This window comes from Apodemus sylvaticus, chromosome 1, assembly GCF_947179515.1.
Source record: "Apodemus sylvaticus chromosome 1, mApoSyl1.1, whole genome shotgun sequence".
Classification (NCBI taxonomy): Eukaryota; Metazoa; Chordata; class Mammalia; order Rodentia; family Muridae; genus Apodemus; species Apodemus sylvaticus.
Window position 1 is genome coordinate 31689290 of NC_067472.1, and position 8009 is coordinate 31697298.

Here is an 8009-nt window from a genome sequence, read left to right on the forward strand (position 1 = left end):
GGATGATATTGTTGGCAGAAGTGTTTTCAAGGGAAGGATTATTTAATGTCTTGCCACGTCTGTGTTTCTAGTGACCTGCCTGCTTCCAGCTTCTCACTAGAAGCTTAAGAAGTAAATTTAAACAATCCTAGAATTTAACTTGTGACTAGCAAGAAAAAGGATGTTTTAATAGAATGCAGTTAGCCATTCCAGAGAAGTTGTGTTTTATGAATCACACAATGCAACATAAAACAAGAAAACTCATGACCCTTTACTATAGGTAGGCTACCTTTGTGGGGAAAGTGATGTGTGTATGTCAATATTCTTGTCTGTCTCTGGAAAAGTAGTCAAGATTGTGTTCCTGGGACAAAGAGAAGGGTGGCAAGGAAATGATCCACCATTTATATTTTCTATATTGTGCCAAGTTTATTTCATATTCATGTAAACACGTTAAGAGAAATGATCAAGGCAACTATTGAAAATATGCAAATAATCTAATCACAAAACACTCTTTTTCCATGTTTGGGGTAGTTTTAATAAATGCCCTTGTGGTTTGTTTGTTTGTTTGTTTAAAACTCTAAGATCCATGACGATGAAACGCTGAAGAGTCTGATCTTTTTGAGGAGAGAATACACTACAGAATGGATGAGTGGCATGTGACACTGCTAGAAGATAAATATCCAAAGGGATTTACCCTCAACCACTTGTTGCTCCTCGATGCTGTCCCGGAGCCTTGTCCCACACAGAGGAGGGACTGATAATGCTAAATGGGCACATAAGGTGACATCTTCTATGCAGTAGACATTTGTGTAAGTTCCAGCACACAGCACTGTATACAGGTAAAAATACAAAAAGATGCACACTCTCAGTTCATGACCTCCTTCTACTTATTTAGACATTTACAAAGCTGTCACTTCAGAGCCTTGAAGACTCATTAGTTGTCTGTCCTAAACAAGACACTACTGGGCCTATATCTCTTCACCGATCCCTAAGAGCAAAAGCCAATTTTCTGGAGTTTAACCTGTTTTTGATTTAGAGACACTTTTCTTGTGACTAATAAAATATCTTTATCTGAAGGGGTGGGGAGCTTATTTTTATCCAGCCACTGGTAACTGAGCATAGCTAGGAAGTTTATTTCCTAGACAGGCTGGGGAAGGGTGGAGTTTCCAAGGGAAACCCCTAAGTAACTGCCTATTCTGCATCTATATTCTCCTCCTGAACCAGTTGGGCAAATTGGGCACTTTGGTGATGACAAAGATTTCCAGGGAAAGAAATTATGATGTTCTCATCTCCAGCCATACGTCTGAACTCAATCTTGTCCAAGAGGGCTGGGTTTATTTTGTTGTTGTTGTTTGTTTGTTTATTCAATTACCTCTTGATCTAAAGACTTCCCTAATTATTTTTAAGAATTAACTTTTTTAAAGATTTATTTTATGTATATGAGTTCACTGTGGCTGTACAGATGGTTGTGAGCCACCATGTGGTTGCTGGGATTTGAACTCAGGACCTTAGGAAGAAAAGTCAGTGCTCTTACCCACTAAGCCATCTCATCAGCAAGAATTAACTTTTTAAGGTAACTCACTTTACTATAGATGGGAAGGTTATACTATCTCACCCTTTTTTTTAAGTTTGGGGTTTTGTTTTTTATATTTCTCTCATACAATACATACTGTCCTCAGTCTCCCTTCCCTCTACTCCTCCCAGTTTTCCCCCACCTCCCCACTCCCCCAGTTCCACTGCTCCCCTATTTTCCCCCAGAGAAGAGCAAGCCTCCAAGGAATAGCAACCAAAAACAGCATAACAATATAACAGTAAGACTAGGCATGAACCATCATATCAAGACTGGTAGTAGAAAAAGGGTTCCACAATCAGGGAAAAGAATCAGAGAGACCCCCACTCCCACTGTTAGAAAAACCAAAAGCTAAACAGCTACAACATAAAGGCAAAGGACCCAGTGCAGACCCATACCAGTTCCAGGATTGTCACTTCAGTCTCTGTGAGCCCCCATGAGCTCTGCTTAGTTTATTCTGTGGACCCTGTTTTCCTGGTGTCCTTGACCCCTCTGGCTCTTACAATTCTTCTCCCTCCTCTTCTGTGGGGTATCCAGAACTCTGCCTATTTTAAGAATAATTGATAAGTAATTAAAGCTATAGGAATATGTCTCACCAAAATAAAAAGCAACAGATTAAGAATTTCTGTGTAAAGGAACAGACAACATTGACGTTGACTGGCATCTGGTTGGTTGTGGTTTGCAGGGTCTGCCATGGAATCAGAGCAGATGCTGGAGGGACAGACACAGATTGCAGAAAACCCTCTCTCTGAGTATGGGCTCACAGACAATGTTAAGAGGATAGCCAAAAAATGAGAAGATTAATGCAGAAAAGTCATCAAAACAGAAGATGGGTCTCCAGTCCTTCCCCATCCCTTCCCTGCCTGGACCAAACAGCCATGCCTATCTTATTACAGGGACTCGCTGTGCTTGCAAAGGAAAGACCACCAAATCCCACTGAGTTTCTAGCCTCTTATCTTTTAAAAAGTAAGGCACAGTTTGAAGATTGAAATTGATTTCTTGAAGAGAGAAGGAAATATTTCATTACTACTGAAGATTTACATGATTATGAGGCACCTTTATCTGCAGTGATTTCCCTCCTCACTCTGGAAGTCTAAAAACCATCAGGATTCACTTCTGGAGATGCAGAAAAGCACATATCCCTGTTTGATTTAATCACCATAATTATTTAATGAGTATCATCGTACATTTTTCTCAGATTGTCTTTTAGTTTGTTTTTAAAAAGATGTTCGAAATAAGCCATTAAAACACCCCTTAAAAAACAGAATTTCTGTATAAGAAAGAAGGAGGAAGGTAAATTAACCATAAAGGTATCTGAAAAGCTATAACAAATTATATCATTAACTATGTCTTGTAACATGTATGATTTTATATATAAATGTACATGTATAGTTTTAATGAATTGTCCCCACCTAGGATTACAATGGTGTCTCCAAGAGTCAAAGACCACCTAACAAAAACACTGACATCAGTCAAGAGAAGCCCTCTTTTGAGTTGGTGACCAGGACTTACCAAGAGACTCCCAAGACATGCATCCTACTGCTACTGCCCTTGTTTGTTCCAGAGGTGAAAAGCAAGTCCTTATTGCTGAAGACATCATGCATTTCAGAAACAGATTTCAGAAACCACTCATCTGGAACTGACATAAATTCTTCCTCCATGAGAACTGGATTTCATAGTACCATAAAGTACCATGCAAGTTTCTAAAGGAGAGAGGCAACCAACAGTCTTACCCAACCATGGCATCTCTGAATCACATCAACTATCAGCATCACACAATAACCCCAAGGGTACAACAGTGGTGTGCTTACCCTAACAGTAACCAACAGTTCTCTAGCTGGACTTGAGAGCCACTCAATAAGAAGGACACTAGAAACCTGCCTAACTACTCAGTGCTAGTAAAATCGTGGGTATAGGAGGAGACTCTACACAACTATTTTACTAAACAGTGTAATCCCTAACAACAACCTAAACATTTGTCATCATAAGTGTCTTCACCCCTTACCCAGGGAACATCTCTTTGCAACAGATGGAGCCCACTCCAGAAAACTACAACCAATCAATATGCAAAGTTACTGAGCCCAGTATCAATGGATATATCTGCAAAACATTGTTGTCTAAGGCTCAGGGAACACTGCAAGAAGTGGAAAGACTGTAAGAGCCAGAGGATTGGGGAGTTTGCTGTGAGATTGTGCATCCTAGTAGTGCCAAAAGTTGCTCTCACAAGGTCTGACCAACATGACTGCCCAAATCTGAGCTGAACAAGGACAATAACAACAGAGAAGCCAAAGTGGGTGGGGAAAGCCCAAAAGAGCCTCAACCCTACACAAAGGATGGTGGGCAACTAAGAAATGTTGGGAGCAGGAGAAACAGTCTTCCCAGGAAAGAGCACACCAATTGGTTTTCTAATATCAAACAGTCAGCCCTGAAAATATTCATACATGTAGCATTATAGTGTCTGAGCGGGTTATATTTAGAAATATATGAATATACATATGTATGTATGCACACAATAACAATGAAAAAAGAACAGGGAAAGGTAGATGAAAGGATTTGGAGGAGGAAATGTGATTACATTATAATCTCAAGCCTTTTAAACATCTCTGTATAAAAATGATTCCTACCTTTTAATTGTGACAAAATCTGGAAGCAACTTCTATAGTCAAAAATAGGGGCAAATGGTAACATATTCATATCACAAAATAGTCTGAAACTATTAAAATGAGCTTTTAGATTATTAAATCTGTATGTCAGATAACTTTATTCTTTTAAGAAATTAAACCCTGAAACTATTTTAAAGAATATATACATAATGTGCATGTTGTTGGATCCAGGGGAAAGCTGTGTCCTATCACGTGAATTGGTAGAAATTTACCAATCAATTGGTGTTCCCTCGGCTGCAAACACTAAATTTTCAAATAAAACGGATTTTGAGCCAACCACGCTAGCGTTGTTTGTGGCCTGGGATCTGGGCCCCAGGCTTCCCAGCCTCTGATGGACAAGCTCTCCCTGGAGGTGTCTGGAACCCATTTCTTTATAAATACAATAAGTTAATTGTTTTAATACTAACTGGGTTCATAAATGCGTTCTTTGATTATCAATAAATGTTTTTAGGATTTCTACTTTGATTGCAAATACAGTGAATAACAATGCATGTAACCAAAAATATTAACTTTAAAAAGGCTTAGGAAATGGCTCAATGGGTAGAAGTACTTTTTGTGCAAGCACGAGGACCTGAGTTCAGATCCTAAGAACCAACGTAAAATTGGGCATAGTTGTATATGCCTATCATACCACTGCTCTTGGGGTTTCTTAGAGACACAGGATTGCAGAGTTTTGCTGGCCACCAGCCTAGCTCAAGATACAGGGATTCCACCTTACACCGGTCAGAATGGCTAAGATGAAAAACTCAGGGGACAGCAGATGCTGGAGAGGATGTGGGGAAAGAGGAACACTTCTCCATTGTTAGTGGGATTGCAAGCTGGTAAAACCACTCTGGAAATTCATTTGACAAGTTTAATTCTTATGCAGTTGATAAATCAGAAAGTTGGGGGCATTTGGTGTTAGTGCTATGAACATGCTCCCTCAACCCACCCTATGGCAACGAAACTGTAAGTGTGAAAACAAGATACTAGCATGTCGCTTCACCAACCTAATATTATTTATATAGCCATAATAATATAAAAGTCACACTGATCTCCAACTTTTTCTTTTTTTCTATATTCTTTGTTTACATTCCAAATGCTTTCCCTTTTAAGAAGACATGGTTCAAAAAAAAAAAACTGAAAATTTACAAGTAATGCCAGTAGAGAGAAAACAAGGAAAACAAAGTGAGAGATAGCTTTAAAAGATTAATGGAATATTAATAAAATATAAATATATTCAAGGTTATAATGGTATCGTGAGTAAAAAAAGCTAAAAGACTGACCACTGATATGAATGAGGACACAGGAAAATGAGACACTGACGTGTAGCTGTTATATTTCTTGCTTTCTACACTATTGGAGCCCTGCCTATTATCACTTAACTTGGAGAGAGAATGGGAGTGCCAGGAAACAGGAAAACGATGACAACAACAACAACAACAACAACAAACTGCAACAGTCCCTAGCAAACCACTGCCTCTTGCCTTCACAATACCAAAAGAGGAAAGGAATAGTTGCCTGCTGTTATGGTTTCAGTGTTAAAGAGTTTTCTGTAGGCTCTAGTGCTAAAGAGCTGGCCCGATTGGAGGCACTGCTTTGGGAGGTTACAGAGCTTACAGGAAGCAAGAGCTAGCTTATAAAAATAAGGTTTCTCTGGGTGGGCTTTCAGCGTTACAGTCACTCACAGACACAGTTTTCATTGCCCAATGCCAAGGGGGTGTAAACAGTTCATCAACTCAACCAACAACAACTTTGAGCCAATCCCACTTTCATGTCTTCTCTGCCATGATGGATACATCCCTTCCGACACTGAGAAAAAAAAAAATGGCCCTGCCTCCATTAACTTGCTCCTTACTAGATAGTTGGTCACAAAAATAATGTAAGTATTATGATAAAATTTAATAACATCTCCTCTGTTTAGGAAAAAGAGCTGGTATTTCAGAAGTCCTAAGTGGTGTTCTCTAATTCACTACCTAGACTGAGATAACTAAATCTGGAAAGGTGCTAAGCACTGACCAGGTCTTTTAATTTATCAGTCATCAGACTGAGGTACAAATTTCTTTGGATCAGGAGTTTTCAAAACAAATCACTTTACCACTGGAGGTGTCTGGAACCCATTTCTTTATAAATACATATAAATATATAAAGTTAATTGTTTTAATACTAACTGGGTTCATAAATGCGTTCTTTGATTATCAATAAATGTTTTTAGGATTTCTACTTTGATTGCAAATACAGTGAATAAAAATGCATGTAACCAAAAATATTAACTTTAAAAAGGCTTAGGAAATGGCTCAATGGGTACTTTTTGTGCAAGCACGAGGACCTGAGTTCAGATCCTAAGAACCAACGTAAAATTGGGCATAGTTGTATATGCCTATCATACCACTGCTCTTGGGGTTTCTTAGAGATACAGGATTGCAGAGTTTTGCTGGCCACCAGCCTAGCTCAAGATACAGTCTGGAGGAAATATGGAGGAAGTATGTTAAAGCTGGAAAGCCAATTTTCTTTACTGGCATTGGTACACACTTGGGCTAATATACTCACAGACATTCTCACACACACATACACACACACACCACATGCACACCCCACACCACATCACACACACAAATAATGGAAAAAAGTATGGGTCATCCCATAATGGAATTTACTTCTGGCTCTGAGGAGACCTGACAATCTGATCTACTTCTAAGATTAGAACATTTAAACTGTTGCCCCCTCCCCCCTTGTGAGTTAATCCAGTTGGATCTGACAATCACCTGGCCAGGAGAACACTCCCCTGGAAAGCTGCCTTGATGAGGAGATGGGAGGAATAATTATCCCCTTAGTGAAGCAAGGTACTTTTACTTTCCAGAAGCCCTGCCCCCAGTGCAGTGGCTTGCAGAGATTTCATCATGCAGCCCTGTGTACTGTGCCCATTTTTCTGAGTCCTAACTTAGAAAAGCCTCGCTTTCTTTTTCTTTTTCTTTCTTTCTTTTTTTGACATTTTTTATTAATCATTTTATTTGTTTACATTTCAAATGATAGTCCCCTTCCCTGTTACCCCTCCATCAACTCCCCCATGCCATCCCCCATCTCCCTCATCCCCTTTGTCTCTATGAGGGTGCTCCTCCACTCATTCATTCCTGCCTCACCCCTCCAGCATCCCCCTGTGCTGGGACATCAAGCTTCCCTCTCCTCCCATTAATGTCAGACAAGGCCATCCTCTGCTACTTATGTATCTGGAGTCCTGACTCTCTCCACATATACTCTTTGGTCAGTGGTTTAGTCCCTGGGAGCTCTGGGTGGTCCAGTTAGCTGATATTGTTCTTCTTGTGGTATTGGAATCCCCTTCAGCTCCTTCAGTCCTCCCCCTAGCTCTTCCACTGGGGTCTCTGGGCTCAGTCTGATGGTTGACTGTAAGATAGGTATCCACATCTATATTGGTCCAGGGCTGGTAGAACCTCTCGGGGAACAGCCATATCAGACTCCTGTTAGCAAGTGCTTCTTGGCATCAGCAATAGTGTGGAGGTTTTGTGTCTACAGCCAGGATGGATTCCTAGGTCAGGCTGTCTCTGGATGGCGTTTCCTTCAGTCTCTGTTCCATTTTTTGTCTCTGTTTTTCCTTTGAACAGGAACATTTCTGGGTTAAAATTTTTGAGATGCATGGGTGGCCCCATCCCTAGATAGGCACTGGGGGTCATGCCTATCTACTGGAGGTGGTCTCTACAGGTTCTATCTCCCCTTTGTTGGGTGTTTTGGCTAAAGTCATTGCTCCCAGGAGCCAATGGCAATGTCTTTTTCTCCTTTCTATCTCTTCGCTAAGCATGCCT

The 8009-nt window shown here is 40.2% G+C and overlaps 1 pseudogene; it reads left to right on the forward strand.

Annotated features, from left to right (window-relative positions):
- Window positions 1-2242: 2242 nt before the first annotated feature.
- On the forward strand, window positions 2243-2538 carry LOC127677534 (protein dpy-30 homolog; annotated as a pseudogene).
- Window positions 2539-8009: the final 5471 nt, after the last annotated feature.